The sequence below is a fragment of the Bubalus kerabau genome, chromosome 3, assembly GCF_029407905.1.
Source record: "Bubalus kerabau isolate K-KA32 ecotype Philippines breed swamp buffalo chromosome 3, PCC_UOA_SB_1v2, whole genome shotgun sequence".
NCBI classification, from domain to species: Eukaryota; Metazoa; Chordata; class Mammalia; order Artiodactyla; family Bovidae; genus Bubalus; species Bubalus kerabau.
Window position 1 is genome coordinate 94,467,290 of NC_073626.1, and position 21,471 is coordinate 94,488,760.

Consider the following 21,471-nt stretch of genomic DNA (forward strand, 5'->3'; position numbering starts at 1 on the left):
ATATCCTCTGAGCAGTCAGATAACCACATGCCATGGGGTCCCTAATCAACAATTGTATGATTAGCCACAAACATTGATTTTCTTGATTTGGTTTGACATTTGTCCCAATGAACGGGAGTATAAGTAAAGTTTTTATAAGTAAACCCTTTGCAAAATGTTCTTTGTTCTTTCCATAACTCTTTCCCTAAAGTCTCAGTAGTATAAACATGGTTTACATACAAAGAAAGGGCAGTAAATAATCCAAGAAATGTCTGAAAGTCTTCTTTTGGAGGCAGGACAAAAGCCCAAGTTTGTCGGCTGATGTTTATGCACAATTCTGTTGGGCCCATGCAAAAGGGAAGGACTTCATAGTCTAAAGAAATGTTAATTAGTTTTCTTTCCTGCCCAGGGTTTGAGGGCCCTTTCATGTACTAGGGAGAAGGCATATGTATAGAGTCATTAGTTGAAATGATTGGTCCTCTCTCGTCTATTTGACCACCTGTAATAGATGGGGGTTGGGTATTAGTCCTAGCTCGAGCTGGGGCAGGTACAGGCCAAAAGACTGAGCATTGCCAGTAGAATGTATTCAGGACTCGGAGGCAATCCCTGTTGAGAGACCAAATTTTCAGCTTGATTATTAGGGTTATTTGTCCCCAAGTGGGGATATTATCAGGGTGATGCTGCCGAGGGCTGTGCTTTCTGGAGATCTTTAGAGCAGACATAGCCCATATTGGAATTTTTCTTCCTGGGGTTCTTGTTTTATCTCCATTTTGAATGCTGGGGGCCCCCTTGGGTCAAATCTTAAGAAGAGGTTAAAAATTTTAAAACAAATAGAGTTGTATTAACAGTAGTTATAGGTTTAGAAAATATGCTGGAATCTAGTAAAGTCTACTTTAGATAAGGAAGACAGTAGTGTACCTGTGTATTCCCCCATTTAAAATTTTTTTATTTGTAGCTTTAGTGTGTGATTTTAGCACTTAAAAGTTACATATGATATAAGCTATATGTGGAGTCCAAAAATACAATAAACTAGTGAATATAATGGCTCAGTTAGTAAAGAATCTGCCTGCAATGCAGGAGACCTGGGTTCAATCCCTGGGTTGGGAAGATCCCCTGAAGAAGGGAAAGGCTTCCCACTCCAGTATTCTGGCCTGGAGTATTCCATGGACTGTATAGTCTATGCGGTCGCAAAGAGTTAGACATAACTGAGCAACTTTCACTTTCAGTGAATATAATGAAAAAGAAGCAGACTCACAGATATAGAGAGCAAGTTAGTGGTTACCCAGTGGGGAAGGGACAAGGGTCAGTATCAGGGTAGGGTATTAAGTGGTACAAACCATTAGGTATAAAATAAGCTACAAGGCTATATTGTGCAACACCAAGAGTATAGCAATTATTTTGAAATAACAAAGAGAATACAAACTTTAAAAATTGTAAGTCACTATATTTTACACCTGAAACATATATTATATATCAACTATACTTCAAGTAAAAATAATTCAATTAAAGACTAAAAAAACAATAAATAAATTTACTTAAGAAATGGCTGATGCAAGAGAGATGATTTGACTCTTTCTTTCCTGTCTCTTTGAAAGTAGAAAATAAATCTCCTATCTGAAAGGTGCCCTTCCTGTCCTGGGAGGGAGAAAGACACTCATCACCAGAGACAAAATTCAGGACAAAGCAGCTGATATAAATAGTGTTATTTCTGACTAATTTAACTACCCAAGCCCAAATGTTGCTTAAATTCCTTACACATCCAAACCTAAGTTTCTTTGTCCTGTCAAATCTTCATAAATTTATTGTTTCTTTGTATAAAAAGATATAAAAGCATCCTGCTTTTGGCCACACTCTGAGCTTCATATTATGATCTCTTGTGCACACAGAATTAAATTGATTTTTCTCCCATTACTCTATCTTATGTATTAGTCCAGGCACAAGGCCTCAAGAATGGTGGTGTTCTTCATCCCTACAGATGGTTATCAGATTAAAGTGTATTACTCTGTTTTTATCTTTATATATGTTGTTGAAAATATATAAAAAGAAAGATGAATACTTGGTAGACTTTTTTTTTCCCCTAAGATTGAAGTAAATCTTTCTTAAGATAGAATATTGTGGGACAATGTGTGTTTATGACACCTGAAGCATTTGGTAAAACTTGGGATTGTGAAAAATGAAGAAGAATGGTTAAACTGGGTATCTTGGAAAGCATCTAGGAAATCCCAAAGAAAGATGTGACTGTGGGTTCAGCATTTTCTTGAAAAGAAATTTCCTAATTGAAATCAATTTTTATCCTCAATAAGGAAAGGAACCGCACCTCAGAAAGACATTTAAGAATGTTAAATCAAGAAGGTAACTAAAAACCATTGGATCTCAATTTTTTTATTTTGTGAACCATGAAGCTGTAATCAATTTTATTAAGTCAGCACAATTGTCAGCTGGCTTGTGCTCTTCACCAGGATCCCCATTCCTTTCCTATTTTAATGCAAATTCTACACCACGGCAATCTTTGTAACCCTTCTTCCTCATTTCTGATGATTGTCCTAATTTATTTTTTTAAAAAACAGAAGACTTTTGTTCATTAAAAAATGTGATTTGTGCTTAAATATTTTGACTGAGACAGGTCATTTAGTTTTTAGACATACAAAAAAGTATGAATATTGCTTCCCTTTGTTTCCTGTGAAATAGGAAAATTTAGCTCTGTCAGAAAAAGATGAAGGGGAATGTTGGAACAAACTCAGTAGTTTGTGATATACTATGTCACTGTTTGCTGTATCAGGGGAAAAAAAAATTAGCGTCCTATTTTTTAGAAATTTTCAGATGTGGTAACTTGAGATTTTCCTATGGATTCAAAGCAGAACCTGGATTGCAACAGTGCCTTTAATTATGAACTGTAAAATTTCTTTGTGGATTACACATTAAATGGCAACATTATCTGGAGTTTTAAAATCTCCTTCTAAGTAATGCTGCAAAGCATGATGTTTCTTTTTTTTATTTTCACAGTTCAAAAAAATAAGATCTATCATGCAATGATTCTGTGCCATTGTATTCAAGAGTTTACTCCTGTGTGGGTACTGCATGCATGCAGAGTTTGAAAATCATCTTGTGACGAGTTTACACTTCTTACACAAAGCCTCTGTTAGGTGGTTAGAATAGGAAAAAGGAGTCCAGAATGGCTGTGGCTAAAAGACAAGGTAGGGGAAAGCCTGCGAAAACAGAACAAAGGAAGGTCCGAGGATCTGAGTGAGGGCCTCAGGAAGAAAAAACAATACTCCTGGCTAGCCCAATTTACATAAGGCAGGCCCAGGGGAAGGAGAGAAAACATATAAAAAGAGGAGCCAAAGGCCTGGAGGTCTCTTTCTCTATATATACTTCCTGTCTTTTGGGTTGGCATGTCCTCACGCCTCGAGGATGTATTTTCCTTTATTTTCTAAATAAAACTCAGCTGTAATATGGAGCTGTAACTGATCCATCCAGCTGTAATGCTGGTCTGTCCCTTCAAATTTTTGTTGTGATGAGACAGAACCAAGGAAATTACACACTCCCCCAACACCTCAAACAATTCAAATTTTTTAAACTAAAATTAAAATGCTGAACTCAATTTTGATATTTTTTTCATAAAATGTGATGAGCTCATGGAAAGATATAAGCAACAGAAGTGGAAATTCTATTTTATGGCTTATTATACCACTCAGTGGAGATGAAAAATCTTCTTTTACATATTTACTTTAAAAATATCAATAAAACAACAATAATTAAATTCAAGAATAGTGTGGTGGTGCAGAATGTAATTTAACTGGAAATAGCACTTGACTCTGGGGAACTGGATGGCTTTTAAGAGAACTATTTGTTTGGCGTGAAGGAGAGTACTATTCAAATACAGCCTATTGTCCAAGGCCTGGATCCCAACACAAGCAACCTTTGGAAACTTAGAAATAAAGCCTCAGGCAAAGCCCAGAACTTTTGAATTAGACTTTCTGTGGATGAGACTCAGCAATCTGAGCTAACATTCTCTCAGGATAATTTTAACGCCCACTAAAATTTGAGAAGCTCTGCCTTAAATTTCCCACTGGAAATAAGGGGTTAGACTACATTACTGACTGAAGTTACTTCAAACAGTTAAGTTAAATGGCTTGTTAATTATAAGGGAGTAACTGATAAATGAAGGGCTTTCCACGTGGCACTAGTGGTAAAGAACCTGTCTGTCAATGCAGGAGACATAAGAGATGTGGGTTCCATCTCTGGATTGGGAGATTCCCTGGATGAGGGCATGGCAAACCATTCCAGTATTCTTGCTTGGAGAATCCCATCGACAGAGGAGCCTGGAGAGCTACAGTCCATAGGGTCACAGAAAGTCGATGCAAGTGAATCGACTTAGCAGGCATGCATACATGCAGTTGAAATATGAGGATAAATAAGTGAAGTTAAGTGATTTAATTTTACCATGAAGTTATATTTTAATACTTCAGAGGCATAAAGAGATAAGACTATTCATTCAATAAGAAGGTGTTTTAATATCCCATGTATATATTTTGACTGTTGTTATTGTCATTCAGTCACTATGTTTGACTCTTTGTGACCCCATGACCTGCAGCACCCCAGGCTTCCCTGTCCTTCACCATCTCCGGAAGTTTGCTCAAACTCATGTCCGTTGAGTCAGTGATGCCATCCAACCATCTCACCTTCTGTTGCCCCCTTCTCCTCCTGCCCTCAGGCTTTCCCAGCATCAGGGTCTTTTCCAGGTGGCCAAAGTATTGAAGCTTCAGCTTCAGCAATAAGTCCTTCCAATGAATATTCAGAGTTGGTTGACTGGTTTGATTTTCTTGCTGTCCAAGGGACTCTCGAGAGTCTTCTCCACAATTCAAAAGCACAAATTCTTCAGCGCTCAGCCTTCTTTATACTTGATCTTAGCCAAAAGGCCAAGAAGCGATTCAGCCTTCTTTATGGTCCAACTTTCATATCCATGCATGACTACTGGAAAAACCATAGTTTTGACCATAGACGCTTTTGTCAGAGAGAGACAAAAGAAAGACAGAAAGGTCTCTGTTTTTTAATATGCCGTCTAGGTTGGTCATAGCTTTTCTTCCAAGGAGCAAGACTTATTTTTGCAGCTGCAGTCACCATCAGCAGTGACTTTGGAGCCAAGAAATGTTGAATATGAGATAAGTATCTTCTCTTACTCTAGCTTATCTTTTTATTTTCTTAACAGGATCTCTCATAAAGCAAAAGTTTTAATTTTGATGAAGTTTTAATTTATCAAATTTTTTCTTTTAAGGACCATGCTTTTAGTGTCATGTCTAAGAACCTTTTGCCTAGCTCCAAATCTAGAAGATCACCTCCTCTTTTTTTCCCTCAGAATTGCTATAGTGTTTTGCTTTATATTTAAATCCCCCCCCCCCCCCGTTTTGCCTATAGATGTTAACTACTTGGTATGATATATAGAAAAGGCTATTCTCTACTGAAAATCCACTGAATTGTCTTGAGCATGTATTTTTTATAAACCACATTTAAAGAGGGTGTTAATTATAAGGAAGTGAACAAAACTTAGAAAAATAAAATACAAAGGAATTATATGAGAGAAATAACGGATCAGGGCCAAGTGTACATTTGTGTGTTCATGCCAGCTTGTGTGCTTTAGGAGAGCTAAAGAGAAGGAAAATAAAGGAAAAGAAACCAAGAAATATCTTTGAAGGAGGATTAAACAGAATTAATTAATTATCTAAAGAAATAGAGTATGAAAGTCTATAATGCTATAAACCCAATAGGACATTAAAAATATGTCTTTAGGGAGCCATAAGGAATTCCTCTTTCTTCTGTAGTAGGTGGCCTCCAAGTGGCTATATGACAGACAGTCCTTTGAGGTGTGAGATGAAAGTATTAAATTTCATTTTTAAAAAATTATTGTTATAGAAATAAAAAACTGTCAAATCTAAATAGTGTAAAGAGTAGTGACTTGGTTAACATCATCCAAAGTAAGAAGTAAAATATTACCTACCATAATTTTGAAATCCCTTTGTTTCTTGCATTATCTGTGCCTTGTTTTTGATCAAATTAAAAACCATTAGCCTGAATTTGTGCTTATAATTTCCTTCTTTTTATCATAATTTTACATTTTTATTCCTAAACTATATGTAGTTCAATTTTATATGTTTATGGTGCAATTATGCTGCCTACATGACTTGTATTTCTCAATCATAATTAAGTTTTTAAAGATAAGCTTGTGTTGTTGTGAATACATTAGCTGCAACATACTCCTTTTCAACCCATACTCTAACCTATGAATATGAGAGGGACATTTAATTCACTCTTCTTTTAATGGGTGATAATGCTCTTCCCAGGTGTCTGCTAATGTAAGCCCATCGATACTCTTGAAGAGGTCTCCCGGAGCTTATAAATAGCAAGACCTTCTTTAGGATGTATTCCCAGGAGTAGAATTTCTAAGTGTTTTGCATATCTTAAAATATATTAGATAATGCCAATTATTTTCTAGACTTGCTATGTCATGTTACATTATCACAATCAATTATTAGCCTGTAGCTGTTCTACATATTTTCTAGTACTTGACATTTTCAGATGTTAAAATTCTTAGCTATGCAGTGTATGTGTTAAATAAATCTCATGATTTTATTTTGAATTTCTCTGATTTTAAACAAGATAAGGCAAAACTTCATATATTTGTTACTTGATTCCCTGGTGGCTCAGATGGTAAAGAATATGCCTGCAGTGCAGAAGACCTAGGTTTGATCCCTGGGTTGGGAAGATCCCCTCGAGGAGGAGATGGCAATCCACTTCAGTATTCTTGCCTGAAGAATCTCCATGGACAGAGGAGCCTGGCTGGCTACAGTCTGTGGGTTCGCAAAGAGTCAGACACAATTAAGCAACTAAGTACAGCACACAGCCCCCTAAATAATGTATCTGCAAGGTTTTTCCTGTTTTTTTAACAGAGTTGCTTATCTTTTTCTTGTTGATTCATAGAAGGTCTTTTTTTTTTTAATAATATATAGTAAATGATATATGGCATTTTCCTGGTAGATCAGCTGGTAAGGAATCTGACTTCAATGTGTGATATCTGGGTTCAATCCTTGGGTTGGGAAGATTCACTGGAGGATGGCATGGCAACCCACTCCAGTATTGTTGGTGGAAAATCTCCATGGACAGAGGTCCATGACAGGCTCCAGTCCATGGGGCCAGAAAGAGTCAGATATGCCTGAGCAACTAAGCACAGCACAACACAGATGACATATGAAATAGGATGTGTATATATACGAGTTATGTATCTTGTATGTCTGAAAATGTTTTCCTTATAAATGGCTTATTTTTAATTTTCTTGATTTTGATAAACAGTAGTTCTTAAATTTAAAACAATTAACTGGTGGCTCAGAAAGTAAAGAATCTGCCTGCAAATAATAAATGTGTGATAAATCTCTCATTGTTATGGTGAATATGTCTGTTGCTTGTAGTTTCTTTGTGTTTGTTTTACATATGTAAAGACTAGATATTTACTTGAAAATATTTAGTGTATATATATATGTGTGTGTGTGTGTATAAAGGTGGATTAATGTTTTTATTGTTATATAGAGATCTTTTTCTTCATCAACATTTTTCCCTAATCTCTAAATTACTCCAGTTTGAATATACTACTTCAGGCTTTCTTTTCATTAGTATTTTTAGGTGTACCTAGTTCAGTTCTTTGACTTCTGTGTCCTTAGGTTCAAGCCCTGTCTCTGGTAAATTGGATATGACTGTATATTTTTTGCAATCCATAGTAACATGTTAATCTTTTACCTGGGACATTGAATTCATTTACACATATTGCAATTTCTGACATATTTATATTTATTTTTACCATTTAATGTTTAACAGACACATTATAGAACACTGAAATTAAGTGATGGATAAATTAACAAAACACATACAATTTCTTCCCTTGTGTGGTTTGTTACACATTCCCACCCAGAACATCTTTGGAAAATTGTTGGGAGGTCACATATAAAAGTATGAATATCAGAATTTGCTTCTGATATTCCAGTTCAGTAACTGGATTTAGTCTGTCCATTACTGTGTTAAGATAATGCCTAATCCCTTCCCTTGCTTTCAGAGTCTTTTTCAGAAAGCTTGTGTCTTTACCAAAGTCAATCTCATACAATGCTTTTATTTTCCTATTTTATAAACTTCTCATTTAGTAAATGATTTTTCAGCTACAATATTGGTTATATTGTCAGTTTTCTTATTGACACTGCATACATAGCCTTTACCAGAGCAAAGGGAGAAAAATTAACAGTGAAATCCAATTCTGAGAGCTCTGAGAGAATTTCATACTAAAAAACTGAAAAATACTAAAGTTAAAATAATATGAAAATCATGTGCAAAGAAATATTTAAAGTTACAAATTGGATTTGTGTGTGTATCTTTACATATACACATATTAGTGTGTGTATATATATATATATATATTTAACTTTTATTGAGTTTTGTGGGTTTAACTTGGATGGTGATAAAGAAAATATTAGAACCTAGAGACATGAAAACTAAGATTATGGCATTTAGTCCCATCACTTCATTGCAAATAGATGGGAAAACAGTGGAAATAACGACAGACTTTATTTTGGGGGGCTCCAAGATCACTGCAGATGGTGACTGCAGACATGAAATTAAAAGACACTTACTCCTTGGAAGAAAATGTATGACGAACCTAGACAATATATTAAAAAGCAAAGACATTACTTTGCCAACAAAGGTCCATCTAAACAAAGCTATGGTTTTTCCAATAGTCATGTATGGCTGTGAGAGTTGGACCATAAAGAAAGCTGAGCACCGAAGAACTGATGCTTTTTTTTTTTTTTTAAACTTTACATAATTGTATTAGTTTTGCCAAATATCAAAATGCACGAACTGATGTTTTTGAACTGTGGTGTTGGAGAAGACTCTTGAGAGTGCCTTGGACTGCAAGGAGATCTAACCAGTCCATTCTGAAGGAGATCAGCCCTGGGATTTCTTTGGAAGGAATGATGCTAAAGCTGAAACTCCAGTACTTTGGCCACCTCCTGTGAAGAGCTGACTCATTGGAAAAGATTCTGATGCTGGGAGGGATTGGGGGCAAGAGGAGAAGGGGATGACAGAGGATGAGATGGCTGGATGGCATCACTGACTCGATGGATGTGAGTCTGAGTGAACTCCCAGAGTCGGTGATGGACAGGGAGGCCTGACGGGCTGCGATTCATGGGGTCGCAAAGATTCGGACACCACTGTGCAACTGAACTGAACTGAACTGATGGGCATATGTGGCATAGGGTTTCTGAAATTAGGGGGCCTAGAGGGCAATGGCACCCCACTCCAGTACTCTTGCCTGGAGAATCCCATGGACAGAGGAGCCTGGTAGGCTACAGTCCATGGGGTCGTTAGGAGTCGGACACGACTGAGCGACTTCACTTTAACTTTTCACTTTCATGCATTGGAGAATTCTTGCCTGGAGAATCCCAGGGACAGAGGAGTCTGTTGGACTGCTGTCTATGGGGTTGCACAGAGTTGGACACGACTGATGTGACTTAGCAGCAGCAGAGATTATGAAAAAATAAAGTGCACTGGCTTAGATTCTAAAACAACTTTGAGCTTATATTCATCTTCATGCATATAATCTTCAGTGAGAAAATATCTTTTCTTTTTATTACAATATCAAGGTCAGTGCATCATTTGTTATAGCAATATGAAAATTATTAAACACTATTCTTCAAAAGTATAGTAGTCATAGTTGTGTTGTACTGTAGCTTTATGAACTAAAATTTGGAAATAATCTACAAGACTTGATATTTTCGATTTTCATCAGCATTTTTTTTTTTAAACTGTGCTCAAAATATCTTAGGTAGGGAAGAGGGAAGAACTAGTAGAAGCTAGCTCTCCATTTAGTGCAAACCATTTTTTTTTTCTTAAAGCTTAGTTCTTAGAAGTCTCCAAATACAATAAACAGTGGCTATCATCCTCTGAGGCGCTTTCTTACATACTTATGTAAATATGAATCAGGGTTATTGAGGTAAGTAAAATAATTTGGAGAATAGGCAAGAACACTCACATCTCTCAACATGCAGTACAATTTAGTGACCCATCCACCAAACCAAGGCAATATGAAACTCAAAGGTAAAATACCAATGTATATAATTTACCACACTGGTTTCCTTCCTTGTTCAAATTGCTTTTGAGCTCCATCTTGCAACCACTGTAGATACCAATTTTGCTGTCAACACTGGTGATCAGCTTGTCCTTCCACTAAATATGTATGTATTATATAACACATTATACATAAATTATAAATATTTTATATATGTGTATATAGATATATAACATTCTGTCATAGAACTGAACCACCCAAAACATGAATCTCATCCTGTCCCTCCACACATAACTTTACTCTCTGGAACCCTAGATTTTCTCTAATATACTTTAAATGTATATTATAACTAGAGCCCATTTTCTTTATGCCTGGAGTAGAGTATAAGTAATTAATTTATTGTAAACTAATGTGAAATTCTGAAATTTTTTTTCCATGCTGATATTGTTAATATGCTATCTGTAGAAGGGCTTCCCTAGTGGTAAAGAATCTGCCTGTAATGCAAGAGATGCAGCTTTGATCCCGGGTCAGGAAGATCCCCTGGAGGAGGAAATGGCAGCCCTCTCCAGTATTCTTCCCATAGACAGAGGCAGGCTACAGCCCATTGTGTCACGAAAGAGTCAAACACTTGAGGGACTGAAGGCTTCCCAGGAGGCTCAGTGGTAAAGAATCTGCCTGCCAAACAGGAGACATTGATTCAATCCCTGGGCCAGGAAGATCCCCTGGAGAAGAAAAACAGCAACCCACTCCAGTATTCTTACCAGGGAAATCCCATGGATGGAAGCAGGCTATAGTTCATGGAGTTGGAGAGAATCAGATAGGACTTAGGGACTCAACAAGGAAAGCAACAACAACCACCACCTATATATTAATTACATTAAAATTCATTTTCTCTTATGTATTTAATGTACTCTTGCCTTACTCCAGAGAGAACTGAAATTCATTTTTACATAGTTATTTTCAGTCTTGTCTGAAACCCTAATTTTTGTAGAAACCATTATTTTTCTGAAAAAAATTCAATCTGTGTCCTAAAGAACTGACTTAAACAGGTCTCATGTAGCACAATCTATTATATGGATTATAGGCATGATGTTACATATGCTTAGATATTTACTTTTTATTTCACATATTAATAATATGCCAAACAGAGCTCATAGTCAGATGAAAGCAAACTGCTTCAAAATACAATTTTGTATTTCCCACAGAGACCAATTAGCTTTATTATATCAAGACATCCCCCAAATTTATGTGAAATATGGGAAGATGGATTATCAGAAAGAATTACAATTCATTCCCTCTGGATTTAATTATAGGTTGTAACTCAAAATATAAAACAACATATGTGGAAGACAAGCAAATCTCTTTGGATTTCATTACAAGATACCCAGGAAACATTTCCCTTTTTCATATTTAGCCTGGAAATCTTTCATTAATTTAGGATGAAAGTACACTTTTTCTTGACAAGGAGGATTTTATATGGTACCCCACTGACCATCACATTCAGAGTTTAATGTGACAGAGCAAAGCCTAAGGAAATAGAATTTCAATAAAACCACAAACCAATGGCAGATTTTTTTATAGTCAACTGTACATGTCTAAGGGTTTCCCAGGTGGCTCAGTTGTAAAGGATCCACTTACCAGTGCAACACAATCTGTTCAATCTGTGGTTCAGAAAGATCCCCTGGAGAAGGAAATGGCAACCCACTCCAGCATTCTTGCCTGGAAAATCCCATGGACAGAGGAACCTGGTGGGCTGTATAGTTCACAGAGTCACAAGAGTCGGGCATGGCTGAGCAACTGAGCATGCATGCAAGTCCATGTTTAAATCAGTCACTGACTTTCATTTCTGACAAATTTTTATTTTATTTTTTGTCATTCATTCCTAAAAGGTTGTATTTTCTTAATCCAGTTATTCATAAACTTCAGTAACAAACCTAAAGACCTTTAAAATATCAGAACAGATTACTTTCTACAAACTTAAAAGCCTATCAGTGAAGAATAGCGGGTCATTATGCATAATCCTTTGCATCCTATAGCTATTCTCTCTCTGTTCACATAAATTCAAGATTCCTTGCAATAGAACATGGATGAACAGCCATACTCAGATATTATTATTTTTTAACCTGCCAAGTGTGGAATACTCAATGTGAACAAAAGTACAAATACAATAAATTGTAACAATGATTTTGTGCATGAGATCCCAGTATATCATTTTCTAACTCTTTTTTTTTTTCTTTATAGTTCTTAAGAGACAAATTCAGTTCAGTCACTCAGTCATGTCCAACTCAGCGACCCCATGGACTGCAGCATGCCAGGCTTCCCTGTCCATCACCAACTCCTGGAGCTTGCTCAAAATCATGCCAATTGAGTCAGTGATGCTATCCAACCATCTCATCCTCTGTCATCCCCTTCTCCTCCTGACTTCAAACTTTCCAAGCATCAGGGTCTTTTCTAATGAGTTAGTTCTTCACATCAGGTGGCCAAAGTATTGGAGCTTCAGTTTCAAATTATTTGAAGTTTAAAGAGTAATCATTTATTATCATGCTCATGGGTATGAGGACTGGCTGCAAATCATCTGGGTTACCCTAGATTCTAGACATCAGTTTCTGGGCCTCAGGCTGCAGATACAAATTCAAGTAGCTTCATATTTATCTCACCTTGCTTGAACTAGCAGCTATAAGGCTTATGGTCTGCCCTACTTATCTCATCCTGAGGCCTTGGCTATCTGGAGCATATTATTCCCATGAATAGACCATCACATCATAAGATTAAAGCCAAACCTTTACATACTGCAGCATCATTACTCCCTATTAGGCAAAGTTACATGGCTAAGACTAACATTAATGCAAAGATGAATTATTCTTCACTCATATTTCCAAAAATGTTGAAATTTTTCTGAAAAATAATCCAAAGAATCATATGTGTACTTTTATTTTGTAGGCCCTGTCTTTACCATTATCCTTACATGGTAAATTATGGTTATACTTTGTGATTCTTATTCCATGAGCCTCATTATTCACTCAAAGTGATTTTTATTGTGTTACATGATTTCAACAAACTAGCTATTTTATGATTATAAATAATCTGGTAACTATTCAATGTTGCAAATCTAAAATGAGCACACTTTAATACGTTTTTTTTCCCACTTTCTTGCTCCCCTGTTTCCTTTCAATCATGAATAAAATTGGTTACATTCATTTCAAGAATCACTTTTATGTAAGACAATTTACAGTTTCATGAAAATATGCTTTGAACTGAGATAACTTTGAAGATTTGTGTGTGTGCTCACCAATATATATTTTAGAACTCGCCTACTCTAAATTAATCTTCAATGTGACTTTGAGAATTTATACTATATATATATTTTTTTCTCTTCTTCTCACTCTCTATATTTTTCAAAGAGTATTTTCTACCTATGACTTCTAAGGACCTAGTCTGATATTTCATATCTATTAAAAAACAATAATATATTTTACTTTTATCTGTTTTTAATATCAAATGACACTCAAATATTTAAATAAAGAGCACCTTGCATAAATCCTGTTTTAACTTTCTATGAAGGATGGAGTTTGCTGCCAAGCAATTAAAACTTTGTAGTTCTTTACTGGGTAATTATTATTCTGCCTTTTTTTAAATGCAGTATAGGTAATATATTTTACAAGTAATATATTTTACATATTATATATATATATGTATAGTATATTTTATAATTTATTTTCCAAGTGGCCATTGGCTCCTGAAAATTTTGATATGTAATCTGCCACTTTTATAGGCATTGTCCAGCTCATTATTTTCCATTTCAGATATTATAGAGGAATTGTGAACTTTGGGGGTCTTTCTACTGACTTTTTGGTATTGATACAGGATTGTAGACGAATATTTCCCTGCTGCATGAATTATCATATAGAAGGCTAGGGAAATGCGTCATGTAGCATGTATCCTGAGGGTCTTTAAATATTTAATATCCTGGGGGTATTTAAATATTTAAATATCCTGGGGGTCTTTCAAAAATTTTTCTTTGCATTTACAAAAAGGCTTAAAAATGTTTCTTGGTTGTTGATACCTAGTCTTAATTGATTAATTAAATATCTATCCAATGTCTGGATGCTAATAAGGAGGAATATATAAAGGTCATCAACAGTATTTATTTCAACCACATTCTTTGATACAGAATAAGAAGCAAATACAGTATCCAGGATCTATTAGAACTGGTATTTTCCTAACTTCCTGCATATCACTTCCACAGATTCACAAAGAAAAAGTGCAGAACAGATTCACCATATTAAATAATTCTGCTTATTTTAATAAGACTCATCTCATATCACAAGTCAGAATAGCACACTTGGGCTTACAATTGACTTCTTTTGTAAAGGCGACCAAAGATCCAGGATTTATGCTAACAAGTTGAGAAATTCCTTTGGGAATTCATCCTGACTGTTTTAACTCACAATTGGCATGGAAAAGAGAACCCAGCATGGGAGGCAGATATCTCTGTAACTCATGATTTAAACCATCATTCCACACCTTTTCTCTTCCAAGGCTCCTTCTGTCTTCTGCTGGATTTATTAGGGAGGTAGAGGAAAGGTTTTAGAATGAATACACCAGGATTTGATTTATTTTCTTAATTCCTACTCAGGAAGTGGAGAAAGCAAAAAGGAAGATTAAACTCTCTAAAAGTCAATAGCCCTCAAGAAACACATTTTGTATACACTGATGACTATTCTAGATGCAATAGTTTTCATTTTTCATGTTACAGTTCTGCAGGTACCCAGTACTATTTCTAGGTTATCAGAATTCTTGATCTGATCGTCCAAATTTAGTCAGAAATGGGCAAAGTGAGAATAAACTGCAGACCTAGCAGAAGATTTTACATCCCATTGCTGGTGCCCACATACTACTGGACAGAATTAAAGGCAACATTTAGATGAAAGGAAGCTGTAAAACAGAAAGAAAATAAAATGGTTGGATGACTGCATTGCATTTCTCTGCCTAAAGACAAAGCATGTTCACTAATTTTCTACTCCAGTCAGCCCACTATTCAACTAGACACACCTATACTAGTATCAGTCCATATTATTCAACAGAAATCAAATGACTCTGATTTTCCTAAAATAGTCACTGCTCCTAGAAGTTTGTAGGAGAATGAAGGGAGAGCGATGTTAAAACAGCAAACAGCAGTAAAACATAATATGATACAAGTTATGATCTCATCAATGTAAAAATAGAATCTAAGAATAATGGAAATACTAGGATTCCAAAAAAACTTTAGATGGATTATTCTTAAGCTTCTGCTGCTGCTAAGTCACTTCAGTTGTGTCTGACTCTGTGCGACCCCATAGACGGCAGCCCACCAGGCTCCCCTTTCCCTGGGATTCTCCAGGCTAGAACACTGGAGTGGGTTGCCATTTCTTTCTCTAATGTATGAAAGTGAAAAGTGAAAGTGAAGTCGCTCAGTCATGTCCAACTCCTAGCTACCCCATAGACTGCAGCCCACCAGGCCCCTATGTCCATGCTATTTTCCAGGCAAGAATACTGGAGTAGGTGCCATTGCCTTCTCCATTATTCTTAAGCTAACATTTGACAAATGAGTAGAACTTTTCAGGTGGAGGGAGTATGAAAATAGAGGCTGAGAGTAACTTAACTGGCAAAGAAACAATAGAACAAAAACATAAGCATTCATTAAGGATTTTAAAGTAATTTTGTCAGACTATTACATAAGGCCAAAATCAGAAAGGAGAATCAGAAAGATTAGTGGGGGGTATAAATAAAGAAGTCCTTTACATTATATCCCATTTAGAGTTTTATCTTGACTATGATTGGGACAATTTAACAAATTTTAAGTGAATGACTAAATAGATCTCAATTTAGAAATATCACTCTAGTGCAGAGCAAAGAATTGGAAAAGGGTAAAGGAATAGAAGAAAGAAAATAACTGAGGCAAGAAATTATATTGTCCAGAACTATGGCAGTTGGTACAGTTGGTCTGGGTTTGAGAAAGGTTGAGAAGTAGTTTAGAAGTAGAATTGTCAGCTCTACACTTTTGGTATCTGTATAGCTGTAGGGATTTAGGAAAGTTAGTTTTCTGATCGTGCTCAGGCATCAGGTGTTGTAGCCTGTTGGAGGAGGTGCTGGTCATGTGTCTTAGGCCATATAGACCTCCTTATTTTTCTGTGAATATTAGATGATTTCTCATGCCTCCTAGTAAAAACACATGGAATAATTTTTGAAATAATCAAATGTTATGGGTTTTGAATACACGTGGGTGGCAATGGTTGAAACACAGGAATGAAAATAAGAGAATACTGATCTGTATTGGGGGGGCATCACTTTCTAAGATATAACTGAAATCACAGTGTACAGTAGTTAAGAGAGTTAGTGAGCTCTCATATTTAAGAAGTGAGCAAGGAGGGAAAGGCTAATAAAGGAGAGTGATCTTGATTTTTTAAAAGTCATTTGTTTTAACATACAGGATATTTACTTACTATTAAGTAAACAATTCATTTGAGCTTAAATCATATGCATTGCCTAGGTGAATGTGTCTCAAAGTCTCTCTCATATAACTAAGTTACTCGAAAATTCTGGGAAACTCACAATCATTTTATGTTTAAAAGCAAATAGTATAATAGGCTCCAGTTTCATCTACCTCATTAAAATTAACTCAAATGTGTTCTTTTTATAGCTGAGTAATATTCTATTGTGTATATGTACCACAACTTTCTTATCCATTCATCTGCTGATGGACATCTAGGTTTGCTTCCATGTCCTAGTTATTGTAAACAGTGCTTCAGTGAACACTGGGGTACATGTTTCTCTTTCAATTCTGGTTTCCTTGGTGCTTATGCCCAGCAGTGGGATTGCTGGATCATATGGCAGTTCTATTTCCAGCTTTTTAAGGAATCTCCACACTGTTTTCCATAGTGTCTGTACTAGTTTGCATTCCCATGAAAAGCATAAGAGGGCTATGACCCACCTCCCAGAGTAATGGAAATAAAAACAAAAAAACCAAATGGGATCTAATTAAACTTAAAAGCTTTTGCACGATGAAAGAAACTATAAACAAGGTGAAAAGGCAGCCTTCAGAATGGGAGAAAAATAATAGCAAATGAAACAACTGACAAAGAGTTAATCTCCAAAATATACAAGCAGCTCATGTAGCTCAATATCAAAAAAATAAATGACCCAATCAAAAAGTGGGCCAAAGAACTAAACAGACATTTCTCCAAAGAAGACATACAGATGGCTAACAAACACATGAAAAGATGATCAACATCACTCATTATCAGAGAAATGCAAACCAAAACCACAATGAGGTACCATCCCACATCAGTTATTGTAATTAGCCTCCAATTAAAATAAATAAATTAATTTTAAAAACAAATAATAATAATAGGTTATTTTTATATCACTTAGGGAGAGTATAAAATACACAGTTGACATGAGATATATTATATCTAGATATGATATACTAAAACTATGTAAGCTAGATAGCCGATGGGAATTTGCTGCATGACTCAGGGAACTCAAATTGGGCTTGGTAACAACCGAGAGGGGTGGATGGGGAGGGAGGTGGTAGGGGTGTTCAAGTGGGAGGGGGCATGGGTAAAACTACGGCTGATTCATGTTGATGTTTGTTAGAAAACAATGCAATACTATAAAGCAATTATCTTTCAATTAAAAACAAATAAATTAAAAAAAAGAGATACTGAAACTGAAGTGCAAGAATTCACTGATTCACACAATATACAAGGTTGTATAACACAATAAGATGGTGAAAGGTAAATATTTCTGCCAGGAAATGAATCGGCCTTTCTTAGTGTAGGAAAAGATTTAAAAAGTAGTGTCATGTTGAACTCTCTGAATTCAATAAAGTCCTCAGAACTTTCATAAATTCCACTTGAGAATTATACTTAATTGTACTGTTCTTATTGTTCAGTCACTCAGTCATGTTCAACTCTTTGCCACCCCCATGGACTGCAGCACACCAGGCTTCCATGCCCTTTACCATCTCCTGGAGCTTGCTCAAACCCATGCCCATTGACGCATCCGACAATCTCATCCTGCTGTCCCCTTCTCTTCCTGCTTTCAGTCTTTCCCAGCATCAGGATCTTTTCCAATGAGTTGGCTCTTCACATCAGGTAGCCAAAGTATTGGAACTTCAGCCTCAGCATCAGTCCCTTCAATGTATGTTCAGGATTGATTTCCTTTAGAATTGACTAGTTTGATCTTCTTGCAGTCCAAAGGACTCTCAAGAGTCTTCTCCAAAACCATACTTCAAAAGCATCAATTCTTCGGCTCTCAGCCTTCTTTATGATCCAACTCTTACATCCATACATGACTATTGGAAAAACCATAGCTTTGACTATATACATTATACTGTTATACTTAATAGTATAATATATGAAAAATAGATTTAAAAACATGAAAATTATGTTTTCTTCAAATTGATTTTAATGTCATACCTCAAGAACACTTCTTCTTAGCCTATATTTTATACAAAATTGATAATCTATGTCTTAAAATGCTTCAGCCATAAGAGAGAAGAGATTGAAATATGTATTTGAACTTCTAATTTGGTTTTAATGAAATATTCTGGCTGAGTGTAAAAGCAACATCTGTATCCTTGTCTTCTGTAGGAAGCTGCTGCTAATTTTTGTTCAGAACAAAGAATAGAGTAATTAGAGTGTTTGATGAGTTGTTTTAAAGATAATTTAACTTCCCAAAAGACAGCATATAGTTCTCTAATCAAATGTTGGGCAAACCTGACTTAATATCTGTGATTTTCTCCAAAACATTGAAACAACAGAAAAGGAATTGTTTTCCACTTTGTTCAAAATCAGTGTAATTACTATTGCTCTCTAGATGCTATATAAATAGTTTTTGTGCTAATTTATATGTGTTTATATTAAATTTATGGAGTATCTTGAACACAGACTTTTCTCATTTTCATATTGGAAATGTATAGATTCTCATCAATCCATTGTATTGGTTACAACTGTATTGGCCTAAAATCGTTTCTGAACCCTTGCAGTTTCAACATCTTAGTCTAGGTAGTTCTTTGTAGACAGGGAGCAGCCTAAGCATCACGGAATGGGTAGTGGTAGTCCTGGCTTTTACTCTCTACATGCCAGTAGCTAGCCACTAGATGACCATAGCAACTTCCCTCTCTTGAAGTTGTGATAAAACCATTGTTGCAGACAATGCCAAATGTCTTCTAGGGGGCAAACATCAAATTAGTTGAAAATCAGTCCTAATTTGAGAATTGAATAACCATTTACATTTCAAATTCATTGTTGATTCATACATTTGTTGAGCTTACACCCTGTAACAAACATGGTACAATTTTTTGAATACCAGACACAGATCACTGCTTTTGTTGAATGAGGGTTCTTGTGCCATCTTTGCAACCTGTCTATCAATCTAAAATCATCACAGGAAATTTTTTTTTAATTCCCTTAAACAAAAAGTTTAGTTATAATAATGAGATGTACACCAGTGTGGACTGGACTCCTAGAATTGTCTATTGTATTTGCTTTGGTATTTAAATCAACTCTTTAAGGATTCTCATTCAATCATATTAAAGTGAATATCCATGACTCTGAAATAGTATATGTATTTTTAAGATTATCACATGAGTATGGCATATAAAGAAATACAGCATATTGACTTTAGGTAGAAATATAGGTAGGGAGAACATGTGGCAGAGAGATTACTTTTAGAATAAAAATCAAGCAATCCAACTCTATAAAATTTATTTGGTCTAACTGTGAAAAACTTAAATATAAAAATCTTACCAAGGCTTGAAGAGAAGTAATATGTTCCCATGTTATTTTGGAGGGGCAATACAGATATCACTGGAAGAATAGCTATGAGAAACCTAGACAATATATTAAGAGGCAGAGATATTACTTTCCTGATAGAGGTCCCTACAGTCAAAGCTATTTTTCCAGTAGTCCTTTATGGATGTGAGAGTCGGACCATAAAGAAGGCTAAACACTGAAAAATTAATGCTTTCAAACTGTGGTATTGGAGAAGACTCTTGAGTCCCTTGAACTGCAAGGAGATCAACACAGTCAATCCTAAAGGAAATCAACCCTGACTATTCATTGAAAGGACTGACCCTGAAGCTGAAGCTCCAATAGTTTGGCTACCTGATGAGAAGAGCCTACTCACTGGAGAAGACCTTGATGCTGAGAAAGATTGAAGACAGGAGAAGAGGATGACAGAGGATGAGATGGTTGGATGGCATCACCAATTCAAGGACATGAGTTTGAACAAACTCCAAGAGATACTGTAGGACAGGGGACCCTGGCATGCTCTTCATGGGGTTGTAAAGAGTCGGACACAACATAGCGACTGAACAACAATACAGACAACCTTATGATGATTACATTTCCATAGTTTTTAATATGCAAAGTATACGTGTTTCTTGGTATTCATGTTGGAAATTAAGTAGATAAGAGGCTTAAGAAGGATGAAAGGTGTAAGCATTACTTGGGAAAGTAAAGTGGTATAGCAGGGATTGCATTTGGTGTCAGAAAATTCTGGGTTTATTCTGACCTTTGCTACCTAACAAGCTGAGTGACAATGGAAAAATATTTATCTCTTTTAATCATGAGTGATACAGAGAATAATGGCTTCCCCAAAATGCTCACCTCCTAATCCCCAAAACCTGAGTCTATAATTTTTATGGCAAAAGTATATTCGATCATGTGATAAAGACTTTTGAGAAAAGGAAATTACCCTGGATTTGAGTGGGCTTAATATATTCAGAAAACACTTATCAGAGGAGGTAAGAATGCCAAAGGCAGAAGAAGGAGTTGAGACAAGGAAAGCAGTGATTGGAATAATGCTCTTTGAAGATGGAGGAATAATCCAGGAATGTGAATAGCTGTTAGAAGCTGGAAAAGACAAGGAAGTATATTCTCCCATAAAGCCTCTGGAAGGAAGACAACACTGCCAAGACCATTTTTTTTTTTAATAGAAGACTTCTGACTTCCATAATGTAAAACAATAAATTTGCATTTTTCAAGGCACTAAGTTTGTGGTGGCTTGTTTCATAAGTAATAGGAAACTAATATTATGCTTCTTATCTGTTTAAATGATTACCTACATCAGGGAACATTTCAGTTCAGTTCAGTTGCTCAGTTGTGTCTGACTCTTTGCAACCCCATGAACTGCAGCACACCAGGCCTCCCTGTCCATCACCAACACCTGGAGTTTACCCAAACTCATGTCCGTAGAGTCAGTGATGTCATCTAACCATCTCATCCTCTGTCGTCCCCTTCTTCTCCTGCCTTCAATCTTTCCCAACATCAGGGTCTTTTCAAATGAATCAGCTCTTCACATCAGGTGGCCAAAATATTGGAGTTTCAGCTTCAACATCAGTCCTT